At 39.6% G+C, this 13,960-nt stretch overlaps 1 protein-coding gene across 4 annotated transcripts in view; it reads left to right on the forward strand.

Annotated features, from left to right (window-relative positions):
- Positions 1-13,960, forward strand: part of LOC101847421 (RYamide receptor) — a 245,911-nt gene that overhangs the window by 123,739 nt on the left and 108,212 nt on the right. For all 4 annotated transcript variants that reach the window (XM_035969675.1, XM_035969677.1, XM_035969678.1 and 1 more), the window contains one exon: positions 7,045-7,105. The gene's annotated coding sequence lies outside the window, so the exon portion shown is untranslated. The remainder of the gene's footprint in view (positions 1-7,044; positions 7,106-13,960) is intronic.

A 13,960-nucleotide genomic window follows, 5' to 3' on the forward strand; every position in this document is an offset into this window, starting at 1 on the left:
GAAACACACACACACACACACACACACACACACACACACACACACACATAAAGTTACACACACACACACAGTCACGAATCTTAACCAAAATGAACAATTTTTAAAAGTTGGGAAGCGCGCTCATATGACCTTACGTAGTTGCGAGCGCCGTAAAACCCTATACTACTACTACTACTAAAGTTGGGAAAGGGGGGGAGGGGGCGGATGGAGGAAAGGTCATAATATAAACGCGCATAATGTACGACCAGTAAAAAGACAGGAATTTGGCACTCTACTGATGAAATGCATCCTTGTTGTTACAAGTGTTATTGCTGAACTGGAAATAATAGTGATCATTAATTATGTATGTTGCTCAAAACACCTACTTACTTTTTGAGCGTGTATTAATTAGTCGTACTTGCATTCTATTGCAGGGCGTATTCACCTCGAGCAAAAGGATGCACTTTAAAATAAATACAAAATACATACATAGAAAAAATTATCATATCTGTCTGTCTGTCAGTCTGTTTCTTTGTATGTATGATTGTATGTATGTATGTATGTATGTATGTATGTATGTATGTATGTATGTATGTCTGTATGTATGTATGTCTGTATGTATGTATGTCTGTATGTCTGTATGTCTGTATGTCTGTATGTCTGTATGTCTGTATATATGTATGTATGTATGTATGTATGTATGTATGTATGTATGTATGTATGTATGTATGTATGTATGTATGTATGTATGTATGTATGTATGTATGTATGTATGTATGTATGCATGTATGCATGCATGTATGTATGTATTTATGTCTGCCCGTCTGTCCGTCTGCTTGTCTGTCCATCTGTCCGTCCGTCCGTCCGTCCGTCTGTCTATATGTCTGTCTCTTCGTTTGTCTGTCCGTCCCCCCCCCCTTGTCGGTCTGTCTGTCTGTCTGTCTGTCTGTCTGTCTGTCTGTCTGTCTGTCTGTCTGTCTGTCTGTCTGTCTGTCTGGTATGCCCCCCACTCCCTTTTTTATCGATCATGTTTAGGTGTACTTCTGCTCAAGTGCTTTTTCGGTACCAGGTATCGGATTTCGTGTGTAGGACGGATAGGTAACCCACTTAATTCACGTTCTGTGAAGAAAACAAACTTTTTGTACAGATTACCGAACCAAAATAAAGGGGTGTGGGTGGTTGGCAGGTGCTCTGGTTTGGTTTTCTTTTTCTTTCCTATCAAACGCCTATCGTCTTTATCTCCCATCCTTTTTTTGTGTTTGTTACTCTCTTGTAACACCTCTAATCTTCGGCGATTATATGACCTTATTGTGTTGCAAACGCCGTAAAACACTTACTAAAATCAAAACCAAAATAAAGGGGCATTTGGCTTAAACTTCTTGTAAGGGCCACTTTTGATAATTATGATAAATTACTTTGTAAAGCTCAAATTCCCGCTCAACAGCAAGCTCTACGAGTTTTACAGTCAATATTTTTACACCAGCAGACCTAGCTGAGAGCATTCTGATCCAATTTCAACTTCCTGGGAAGCATACAGCGCAAGCAAGCAACCATTTTACAGGCGCTAAATCACTAACAGGCTGACAAGATCTTTCTGAGTGTACTGGCCTTACCGTCATTTCAGGCAACTACTTTGGACTGTACTGCAAAAAAGTTACTAGGTTCATGTTAGCTTGCACTAGAGGAGACGCCGTAAAACCCTCTACTATAAAAAAAACAACATCTACCGTCCTTATCTGTCCTTCTTCTTTTCTATGTTTGTTACTCTCTTGTAACACGCCTAATTTTCTGGCGCTCTTATAAATGACCTTATGCAGTTGCGAGCGCCGTAAAACCTTTACTAAAACTAAAACTTAAAAAAGTCATGGTGTGGTACGAGCCAGCGACGAATCTATATGTAGGAAACATACAGTAAACATGTACCATGTCCAGTGTGTACAAATAAAATTATGATTTACAATGCTACAACGGTGTGTAAATTTAAATGTATATTCAAGAGCAACCAACCGTATAAAGTTACAACAGTAAACACAGAATAGCGAACACACTTTATAACGTAAGTAGAGCATAATAATCTGTACCTGCAGAATTTTTTACCCTTCTGACTTCATATTCGGCATAGCTTATGAGCTGCGGGTAAAATATGACACCTTGCAACGTGGGAGCAATGTCATATGACACTGTGTACGGATTAACGACCAAACAAAGCTTTCTGTTAACCCTTTCACGAATAACCCTGAATAATTGAGTAAAACTCCGAAATAATATACCGCCTATATAATAAGACTATTTTAATTAATAGTGATGGACTTCAGTCATGTTGAAACTGAGAAAATCATGCTCCGGCTATAATTTATCCATCACCCCCCCCCCCCCACCCCCACACACACACACACACACACCGAAAAAAACAACATTTACATAAATAAATAAGTAAATGAATGATTAAAGAAATTAATTGAATTAAGTTAAAAACTAAATCAATAGATAAATAGATGAAATGTCCACTCCGTTACCTAGTTTAGAGCTTTAAAAACGCACTGTCAGAAATGTTCTAGATAGCACTGTAAAAGTTAAATACATTGCTTTCAGGGCACCCCAGTTCATGAGGAGACAGCCTCGTGGCGTCGGTGGCCTAGTGGTTTTGCTCACGGACTCGCAGCCGTAAGGTCGTGGGTTCGAATCCCTTTTGGCGCCCGTCGTTGTGTCCTTGGGAAAGGCACTTAACACGGATTTCCCCCACTTTACCCACGTGGAAATGGATACCCGGATGTATATACAATGAAAGAGCTTGTCTGTTTGTTAGTGTTTGTAATATCCGCAGCTTCCCGAAAAGCTGGGAACGATTTTTATGTGCTTTAAGACCAGCCGAGGTAATAATAGTTGTACAGCACAAAAAGCATGTTGTAGAGCGTGAATATACACTATATAAATGCAATTGTTATTATAATCTTTATTTCAAAAGCTGGTAGCTTTAATTACTTTTGTACTGTTTGACCTGTCTAGAAATATTATTATTATGCCATTATGGCTGTATTTACCACAACACAGGGTATATCCATCCTGTTCCCTCTTATCGTATGTTTTCACTTGTGTTCCCCAAAAACATGTTCAAGGCTATTTTCTAAAATTGGTCTATAGAGGAGGATTTAGAAGATGTAAATATCGCTTGTGCAGTTGACTATTCTTTTGAAAAGGTGACAGGTACTATAGCTTTGCTTGAATCTCTCTAGGATAAACATTTTATATGTGCCTGTACAAACGAAGATAGACGTCTCAGATCTGAAGGGGTTAAGTAAGTGTGTGTAATACTGTGTGATGATGTAAGCCAACATCAGTCAACTCTGCTCTACCGATCACTTGTCGAAGACAACCGCATATACAAATGACCACATCCCGCTTAGCCTCGTGTGTTTTTAACATAAATTAATGTCACGAAGAAAATGTCTAAGAGGATTACCCATCTAAGACTATCCCGTTTTCCCCAACAATGGGTCTCAGACAAGTTTGACTGTTTTCCCGTTTTTTTCTTTTATTATCCGTTCTTTGACTTACCATCTCTCGCAAGCTTTTCGATTTCTATAATTTCTGCCTTTTGTGTCTGTCTCTCTGCCTTTGCATAATTGAATATTAGTGAACATAGTACGTGTTATAAGTACAATTTGTATATGCAGCCATGTTCCTTTCTTCATTTATTGTCATTGCCGTCTCCCCCCCCCTCTCTCTCTCTCTCTCTCTCTCTCTCTCTCTCTCTCTCTCTCTCTCTCTCTTTATCTCTCCCTCTCTCTCTGCCTCCCTGTTTCTCTCTCTCTCTCTCTCTCTCTCTCTCTCTCTCTCTCTCTCTCCCTCTCTCTCTTTCGTTAGTCCGCTTCCTGTCTGACTCTGCAAATATCTTTGTATCTTTTTCTCTGCATCTCTCTCTATTTTTTTCTTCCTTTCTCTCGTCTTGCTCTATATCTCGCACGGTATTGATTACATTACACATACACACACACACACACACACACACACACACACACACACACAAACACACAAACAGACCCACAAACACACACAGACAGACACATGATCCTCGCACACTTACACCCACACCCAAAAACGCCCATATAATGCGCTCGAACAGAAAAATATAAGCCCTGCAATTACATGTGAACCCAGTCTCTAATGATGTCTGGGCTACAATAGCTATTCTATGCCTTCATCCTTTAAGTCTAGACCTTTGCATAAGGACAAAATACAAAGCAAAGGATAAGGCTATTTGTAATGCATTACTTTCTCTTTCTACCTTTCTGTTTTTCGTTCTCTTACTATTTCTGTCAGTCCGTTCTCACTCTGTCTTCTCCCTCTCCTTATCTGCTTATCTGTCTGTCTGTCTGTCTGTCTATCTGTCCGTTCACCCATTCTCTTTATCTATCTATCTATCTATCTATCTATCTATCTATTTATCTATCTATCTATCTATCTATCTATCTATCTATCTATCTATCTATCTATCTATTCTTCCATATGTCCCTTTCTTTCGTCTCTTTTCATAATTACTACCTTATGCTGACGCCTGTTTAAATCGCCTTGCACCGTAACTTTAAGTACCAGTGGACATGATAACATTATTTAACGGTGACCTTGGTTAACAAAACAAAGGACAAGAATTAAATCCTAATATAATCATAAAATGTTAATGTTTTTCTCCTCAGCTCGGTGAAGTGTTTTACGTTTGGGAGGGCAGTTCACTTAGAAATAAAATGGAAAAAACCCCAACTCTTATCACAAGTTAAGAGTATGGCTTATTAAGCAAGTTCAGGGTCTCTTAGTAAACTTGAGCTGGGGAATAATCATTATCCAGCATCAAAACAAGTTATAATTCCTGTATTTTTTTTTTCTAGAATTAAAAGGACGCTTTACAACATGCATCTGCATACGAAAGTCTGAGACAATTTCGACTGTACATGGCCGTCTGGCAAAAATCAAGGTTTAATCTTTAAAAAAATATTTTTGTGCAAATGACGCAACATTGGGCAAAACCCACAACAAAACAACTCCCAAACTTCACACAAAAAGACTTAGCATCTTAACATTAAATTTAAAAAGTTATAGAAATCCCAAAGTGCCAAAAAAGAGCTCTCGTTTATCTATGTAAAAAAGAGACAAATTGGGAATTTAAAAAAAACAAACCCAAGTCCTGTTTCAAGAAATACGACAACTATAAATAAAAACTAAAGAGCGACAACGAGACAAACTTGAATAATAATAGAATATAAACGATCTCAGAGAAATGTAAACCGCCAAATTAGTTATACTAGAAATACTGCACCTGGCTTGTGCAAATACGCTGATTGCTTGGTTTGGACTTATTTCACCCCACTTAAGTTTAATGAGTCGGACTTTTGCGAATTGCCACACTGACATTTGCTGTTGGTAATCAACTGCCTGAACTTCCTTTGAGGTCCCCTAACCCCCAACCCCGCGGTAAACACCAGTAGTTGGAAATAGCTAAAGCCTGTAAATCTGTTCGTTGCATACTAACTACCTAAAACCCAGCCATAATCATAATAATTATCAATGACCCCAGTTTTCAACCATACATATTCCTTACAGCACTTAATCTATAAATGCCTCTCTAACATAGATTTAATTACTAGTTTACAAGAATAACTAAAAGGAGAAGGGGTGTATAACATGCATGTACAGTGCATGCAGAGCTCAAAGCAAATTAAGAAACACAAGTCCCTCCCCAGAACAAAACAGAAAAATAAAAACCAATAACAACAGAAATGACTTCAGCAGCAACAACAATAATACAATATGAGCTTCGAACTACATCTGAATGGTATTTCATAAAATATTGACGCCCCTATCAACAAAATATACATGATTTATGAGGCGTGCTACTTCGACCCTGCCTGGAGGACCAACATGGATTGGGTGCGAAACAGTAGTTATAATAATTCTTGTTTAATATATTGCGCCCATTTTGCGCTCCAAAGCAAACTTTAGGCGCTTTACAATTCTAATCAGGCCTTCTACCCCTCTAGACCTGATAGCATTCTGAAACGATCTCAGCTTCTTGAGAAGCAGGCAGTATCAAAGCATAATAACAAAGATACTCCGCATGATAATACACTCCCCACGCAGGAATCGAACGCATATCTTCTACGCGCAATAGCAAATAACCTAACCATAACCCTTTAGCACCGACTCGCGAGAGGCCATCTTGCAAACAGGCACAGATTTCTTAAGATTATGTCTGACCATAGACATGCATTACAATATTCCCTACCCTGCACTCTGACATAATTTCGGTTCACTGTTATAGTGCAATATTACTGGATGCGAGATGACATTTAATTTTTAATGTCTCCGTAAAACATTTACCGTCACAAGACAAGCAGAAATGACGAAGTAAGAGCGACTATTGGCGCCGGGTCCTGCCTGCATTTCATGGGAAAAATAGAGAATAAAATAGTTTGGCCACCTGTAACCAATGTTTTCTGGCCAGCTAGTCTCGAGACTCGAGAGCCTATAACACCAAGCTCACACGCTGTAAAGGAAGAGATAAGTCATGCAAAAGATAGGTTGAAGGTGTCAAGGAACCCCTGGGTAATTATAATATCTCATCAAATTTTGAAAGAGCTGCAGAGCTGGCCTACCGTAAAAATATGCATCTCCCCTCGACGCTTAACGGCAACAGAGGATGAAAAATTAAAAAGTAAAAGTAAAGTACTCTAATAGTGCACAAAAGACTAATTGAAACCAAATGAGAGAAACGAGGGGAAAATGCCCGTAGCACTCGTGAAAAGCGAGAGTGGTGTTTTGCATGCCGTTCATTAGGCGCCCATAGTGCGATTGTTTCGCGGCGCACTTTTATTAGAGTGCAAAGTGCGGTGGCCACGACAGTGCAGACCTGGGATATTATATTTCAAGTCTAGAGGGATGACAGAGAGTTCTCATATAACACAGTCTAGTCTGGCCTCACTCTGCACCAGGATTTAGCATTGGTTTCTGTTGCTGCTCTTCTTTCCTTCTCATGGTGATATTATTTACATCAAACTTTTTGCTTCTCTTCAGGCGACTATCGAGGACGATTTCAAAATTACGGATCCTCTTTTCCTGCTGGATTTTGTCGAAGGTAAGTTTCCTTTTTTCCAAGACAATAGAAAATTAACCTTATGATCCTATTGTGATTTTTCTACTTTCGTACTTGACAGAAAATGTACCTTATGATCATAATTTTATGATTGTTTTGTACATTCTTTTTTTTCAACTTGTAAGTACGCTGACCCAGAGCATGCTTAGCATTCTTTTTCTGTTCTACCTTTTTTACATCCCGTGTCTCTGACTCTGACTCTCTCTCTCTCCCCCTCTCTCTCTCTCGCCCTCTCTCTCTCTGTCTCTCTGTCTCTCTCTCTCTCTGTCTCTCTCTCTCTCTCCCTCTCTCTCTTTCTTTCTCTTTCCTTCACGTAAAACACATAACACAAACACACACATACGCACACACACACACACACACACACACACACACACACACACACACACACACACGCACACGCATACCCACACACATACACACACACAGTCTCTCTCTCTTTCTCCCTCTCTCTCTCTCTCTCTCTCTCTCTCTCTCTCTCTCTCTCTCTTTCTCTCTTTATTTTTTAAACCTCACATACACATACACACACTCTCTTTCTCTCTCTCTCTCTCTCTCTCTCTCTCTCTCTCTCTCACACACACACACACACACACACACACACACACACACACACACACACACACACTCACACACACACTCACACACACACACATACATACATACACATACATACACACTTACACATACACACATACACACTCACACATACACAGACATAAACACAGGCACGCGAGCGCGAGCGTGCAAAGCCCTTTCCAATTAGCCTGGCCGCTTCTCTGTATTCTCACTAACTGTCTGACCGTCTTTATCTCTATCTGCTTTTGTCTATGTCTCCCTTACTTTCGCTTACCTTGTGTGTGTTTTTGAGTGTGTGTGTGTGTGTGTGTGTGTGTGTGTGTGTGTGTGTGTGTGTGTGTGCGCGCGCGTGTGTGTTTGTATCTGTTCCGTTCACTCTGGGGATATATCTAATTCGTACGTGTGGGCTCGTGCATGTGACCACAACTGATTTTATTTTGTCCATTTGAAAAGAGCACATTCTTATTCCCTTCCAACACTGAAGAAAAACAACCACGGTCCAAAACTAAAAACACGGAAGATGATAAACTTTAAGAAACAAGCTAAGTAGTGACAGATAGGAGCTAATGTTCTCAATAACGAATTCAGAAAGAATTAATTTAGTTCTCACATCGTAATTTTGCTTTTAGCTCTACTGTGAATTCGTCTCGCATGTACAGTATAGGAGACCCGAGTTTGATTCCCAAACCAAGCGTATTTTTATCGAGTGTCTTGGTCTTTCTACTGGGGTGTTGTATGCTGCTTGGCCCTGACAGGCTGGGTCGTGAGCCCGCCTCCTAAATGATCTAAATTCCGTCGACAAATATCTACATCAAAATACGTTTCTTTGGTCTCTTACTACCTAAACGAATATGTAACAAAATGAGGTAATCACCTTATTTCATGCATACGGTGGTCTCCAATCTTTGTGGACCCAAATATGAGTCTCTGTGACGTCATGCACCAGAGACCCTCTTGTCCCATATAAGTTTGTATTATGTATGTATGTGTGCTTTTGTGTGTGTGTGTATGTGTGTGTGTGTGTGTGTGTGTGTGTGTGTGTGTGTGTGTGTGTGTGTGTGTGTGTGTGTTGTATGACAAGGAGTAGCAGTAGAAAGGCTGCAAAAAAAGTCAAGAGCCCAGAGGAGGGGGCAAAGGAAAGGGGGGGGGGGTGAGGGTCAGAAAGTGGAGACGAAAGCAGACTGCAGAACATGGTCAGAGAGGTTAAAGAAAAAGAAAACAAGAGAAAAAAAATTATGTCGCTGTCAGGTTTCGAATTCGGGACCTATTTAATGAGAGGCGAACATTGTATCTCTAGACCACGAGATCACCCTAATCACTGCGGAAGTGTTTTCTATTATGGAAATGATAGATAATCGACCTTATTAAACGTCGTGAACTAGTTCACGTTCGAAAAGGATGTCATCGATAGTCATGAGATCGATCTTATCAAATACGTTTTTACTGCAGCAAATCTTTTTATTGAGTATGAGCTCTTTTCAAGATGTACTTTTCAGAATAGGCAAAAGCGCTGAAAGAAAAGAGGTCATGATACAAAGAAGACTTGCCACAGGCGACCCTTTTTACTGCTCACTTTCCACTCATGGACATTTGGAAAGTTAGTGAAAGGCAAAGACAAAGAAAGGACGGGCAATAAAGCGACATACGTGAGTTGGTGGGCAGAGAGGTTGAAAGAAAGATGAGATGAAGAAAGACTTCATCAAATAATAACAGCTTATGTTTTTATTGCCTTGTGGTCTTTTGTACGCATCTGCTATTGACGTTTTCCACAGAGCGCCTAACGAGAGTGGTCGAGGCAAATAACTGTGTTGTCCTGGTTCTTAATTGTTCTCAATCCCGTTTGGATTGACATGCGTAAAATGAAAAGAGACAAGAATACACAGAGCTTTTGGTATCGTAAAGCATTCTCTTTGTTTTCGGCTTTAAGTTACTAAAAACAACAAGATCGACCAATCAGGAGCGAGTAATATTACTCGTCAATGACTTGTTGACAAGCATAGTAAACGTAAGTGTATGAGGGATTGATATACTAGAGCTTGCCTGCTCGCGCTGTTTTTGGTGTTTTTTTTTAGAGCATAAAGCGTTTTCTATGTTATCGGCCTTTGGCATGCAAATAGAAAGAAAATAGATCTCCTACTTTGGAAACACATTTAGACCCTTGATTGCCCACATAACTGAGGAATACGGTTAGAAAAAAAAGTCTGTTCAAAATCTGTTTAAGTTCATTAAAAGAGTTCTAAAGGTCTGCTCAACGTCCGTTCAAAGTCTGATTATACTCAGTTTAAAAGGTGTCCAAAGTTTGTTCAAGGTCTGTCTAAAGTCAGTCCAAATTTTGTCCAAAGTTTTTGTAAAGTATGTCCAAAGACAGCAGACGGTTCATTCACAACGGTGAGTAGTGTTTGGGTTAATTATAAATGTTCCACGATCTCACAGGCAAAATGTTATTATTTATAGAGGCTGGCTGTTTGCTTCTTGCCTGTTCATTGTGAAAACTCGGATGTATGGGATTCATCACATAACAAAACAAAGTTACTGAACAAAACAAATTCTCCTGACGAGAGATGAGTTTGCGTCATTTGCATGAAAGGCAAATTAAAGCTTAGCAATTACACAACAGATGCAGGTACTGCTTGTAATGCGTTAGCGTGCATTTTATATCCTGTAATGATATATTATCATGTGGGTATTTAGGTCAATGAACTCCAGAGAATGCGGGTTTTAGTGAGTACAAAAAAAGGGCAAACACTCTTAATGTGTTGTGAAATCTAAATGGATCTTCAGGACTTGGATATTTATATGCCTTTTCTATTTCATCTGTCTGTTTCAAAGAGATCTTTGCAGACTTCACTCTCCAGCTAGCTGTGATAATTTAATGCCTGGTTAGAGGTTCTAAAGTTGATCGGATCAACATAACTCATGCAAACATTTGTATCCTAGCCAACGTCAGTTTTCATTTTTCTTCCTGGAATTTGAAAACTTGTATGTTGGCTAATGCTACTTAAAAGGCAATAAATTTAGATTGTTTGGGGTTTGTTTTGGTTCAAGCTTGCAATGTCTCTCGTCTTAAGACTACAATTTTGTTAGCCCGAACTTGCACATCATGTCATTGTGGCCGATATGTCAATGTGCCCGCCCTGTAGGCTAAATTGCTGCGAAACAATGTGGTTATGGGCTGGTAAATCTTGCTGTTGCTTCTTCTGTGGATGATAATGATGACAATCATTTTAAAAAAAACTATAATAATGACCTTAACAAAAACAGTGTGTGGTTAACTGCAATTTTTATTGTGATACAGTTGTAAGAATAATGCTAAGTAAAAAGAGAATAGTGCAACAAAAAAGATTTTTATCCTGTGAGGGGTACTGGTGACTTCTTACACCGCACCATAGTCCAAGCCTTGGTTTATCGTCTTGACCCCTAGGCCCATTGGCTTGAACATGCCTCCTTTCTGAAGACCCTGGTATGGCTATTAATAAATATTTTAAAATTATATTTGCGTCTTGTCTGACAAGAATGTGCCTTAATATGTATAGAGCTGAAGATCGGTGCCTTCTACCCATCGGTGTAGACCTAAGGCTCGCGGACATTGGTAAGATAGCGAATCCTATCTGCACATATGTGGTGCAGATGTTTTTGTTTTAGTATGTTTTAGTAGAGGTTTTACAGTGCTCGTAACTGCATAAGATCATATGAGCGCCAAATTGCAGATGTAAGGCGCCTTACCGCAGCACGCAGAAGAACCGGATTCAATTCCCGTGAGGTGAGACATTTTTTTCCAGTATCTTGGTTCTTCGGCTGGGACATTGAATACCTCTCTGCCCGGTTGGCCCTGACAGGCGAGATCAAAGTCTACCTCCTAAACGATCTAAGAAAATCAATGACGTCTTCGTCAATCATCCTCAAGGTCGCCTGCCTCACTGCTATTTATGGGATCTCTGATTGTCAGTTATTCTATAAAGTTCTTTCTTTTTTGTCCTGTTCATGTAGTTAATGACAGAAAAGAGTTTCGAAAATCGTGTATTATATCAGTTCATATCATGTTCGCGTAATGCACAAAGGTTCCAAGCAAAAGAAAAACAAACAAACAAAACAGATAGCAAAGCAAGAGGAAAATATTAAACTGCGTTCTTTTGTATGAAGACTTCTACAAATTACTCTTAAACACAAAGTACACGTTGAAACTTGCAAAAGATAATAAATATGCGTTTCTTGTCTAAACAGTATGGACGTACTCTGTAAAACAAAACTGGCAAAAAACACAAAGCCAGACTCGATTGTTTTTCGTTGGTTTTTTTTTTTCAAACAAAAAATGAAAGATAACCTTCTTATCAAAGGATATTGTAACATGCTCTTTCATTTCGCAAATAACAAGGTACTCTTGGCTGTTACGGTAGTGTGGTCCTGTCGATGAATTATTTCTTTCTGTCTTAAATGAGTACATGTCTACTTGAGCCCTTCATTCGCAAAGTATTTTGCCTGCTACAAACATTCAGGGTATCTACTTTCTGCGAAGTGATGTTCGCCTTGTCATCATGCGCAACAGACTCTTGTCACCTTTTAAGAATAAGGGGTGGGGCGGGGGGGGGGGGGGGGGCTTTTGTGGATTCCAGGAAATGATTGCGTAAAGTTCGAAAAACCCAAAAGGCTGATACAAATTCCTAATATGTAAACCATTTTTTGGGTTCCAAGACGTAAAATAAAATCATTGGCATGAACCACTTACCCACTTAGAGCGAACCGAAATACGCAATAACGTTTCTTTCTTTTTCTACGGAGATCTCAGAAACAGTTTGATTGCCTGCAAAAATCTATAAGAATTAAGGCTTCCTCTGTCAGGAGGGGTCAGGGAAAATCATAAAATTTCAAGGGGAAAAAATCGATACCACATTTCTATGACTTTTGGGGGTGGACAGGAATCTCGGAGTAGTTCATCTATCTCGAATAATCTGATGTACTTTACGTTTCGGGGCTAACTGTGGGGAGAAATGGGCTCTGAGTGAACGCTCTTATCTTCTTTTTTCGTCTTCATGGTCGAGATGAGTTAAAAACGTAAATTGCACGGACACTTCAGAGTTTCTTGACAGACTGATCATGAGACGGATAAAGTCGCAAAGACAGGCGTTCTCATAATTTTCTAAGCGTGGTGAAGGGGTTTGGAAAATTAAATATTTGCTTTGTGACTGTTTTGGCAAGGATTCAAGGTATTGATTTAATTGTATTAGCTGCCGAATTATTTAGGTATAGGTGTAGAAGAAATAGCTGTTGCGACAGTTGAGGAGCTGTGTTGGTGTTGTTGTTTTTTAAAGTTCTTGTTGCCGTTGCTGTTTCTGTCGTCATTTTCGTCCTCTCTCGTTCTGTCTGTCTGTCTGTCTGTCTGTCTGTCTGTCTGTCTGTCTGTCTGTCTGTCTGTCTGTCTCCCCCCTCTCTCTTTGTGTTGTGTGTGTGTGTGTGTGTGCGCGCGCGCGCGCGTCTGTGTATATGTGTGTGTGTGTATGTGTGTGTGTGTGTGTGTGTGTGTGTGTGCATGTGTGTGTATGTGTGGGTGTGTGTGTGTGTTTGTTTCTTCTCCCAAATAGTGAAACAGTGAAACGAGTTCAATAAGACAGGTTTTAAACGGTGGATCTCTTTACATTTTGGTAAAAATAATAGTGACTCCATCAGTATGTTAAAAAACCCCGAACAAACTTAATGTTTTAACTAACAGTGGAACGTTAGGCAACGAAACGTTTACCTCTCGACTCGAGTCTCGGAAATATGTCTTTTTTCAAGTCGCGCTGACATTTTGAAGAAACCAGGCTATGGGCTAAGAAAAACTCACACGAAGACCCAACCGGGAAGCGCTAAATGAATACTCTTCCTTCCCTCTTTTTTTTTATTTTATAGATGAGCAGAGTGAGGAGGATAAATTGTACGGACGCCTCAGGGTTCCTTGATAGGCCTATCACGAGCCAGATTAACCCGGAAAGACAGACATTCACGCCTCAATAAACATTAACTTTAAAGGGGATTTTTTTTTGGTTTTTCTTTCCTGTCCTGGAATTCCTTCGGTTCGGACGTAAATGAGACTTTATCGTCGACGAGGTGAAAATGGAATGGGTATCCTGATATATGTCTAAGTTGAAAAGTTGAAACATTTAGGTCTGGCTTTTTTGTCAAAGCATTGCATCTACATTGCATTACATCATTAACACGAAACGAATCAAACGTCGTTTTATTCAAGTTTTTTTTCTTTTTTTAGAGTTTGAAGAAAGACAAGAA

This window comes from Aplysia californica, unplaced genomic scaffold (assembly GCF_000002075.1).
Source record: "Aplysia californica isolate F4 #8 unplaced genomic scaffold, AplCal3.0 scaffold00169, whole genome shotgun sequence".
NCBI lineage: Eukaryota > Metazoa > Mollusca > Gastropoda > Aplysiida > Aplysiidae > Aplysia > Aplysia californica.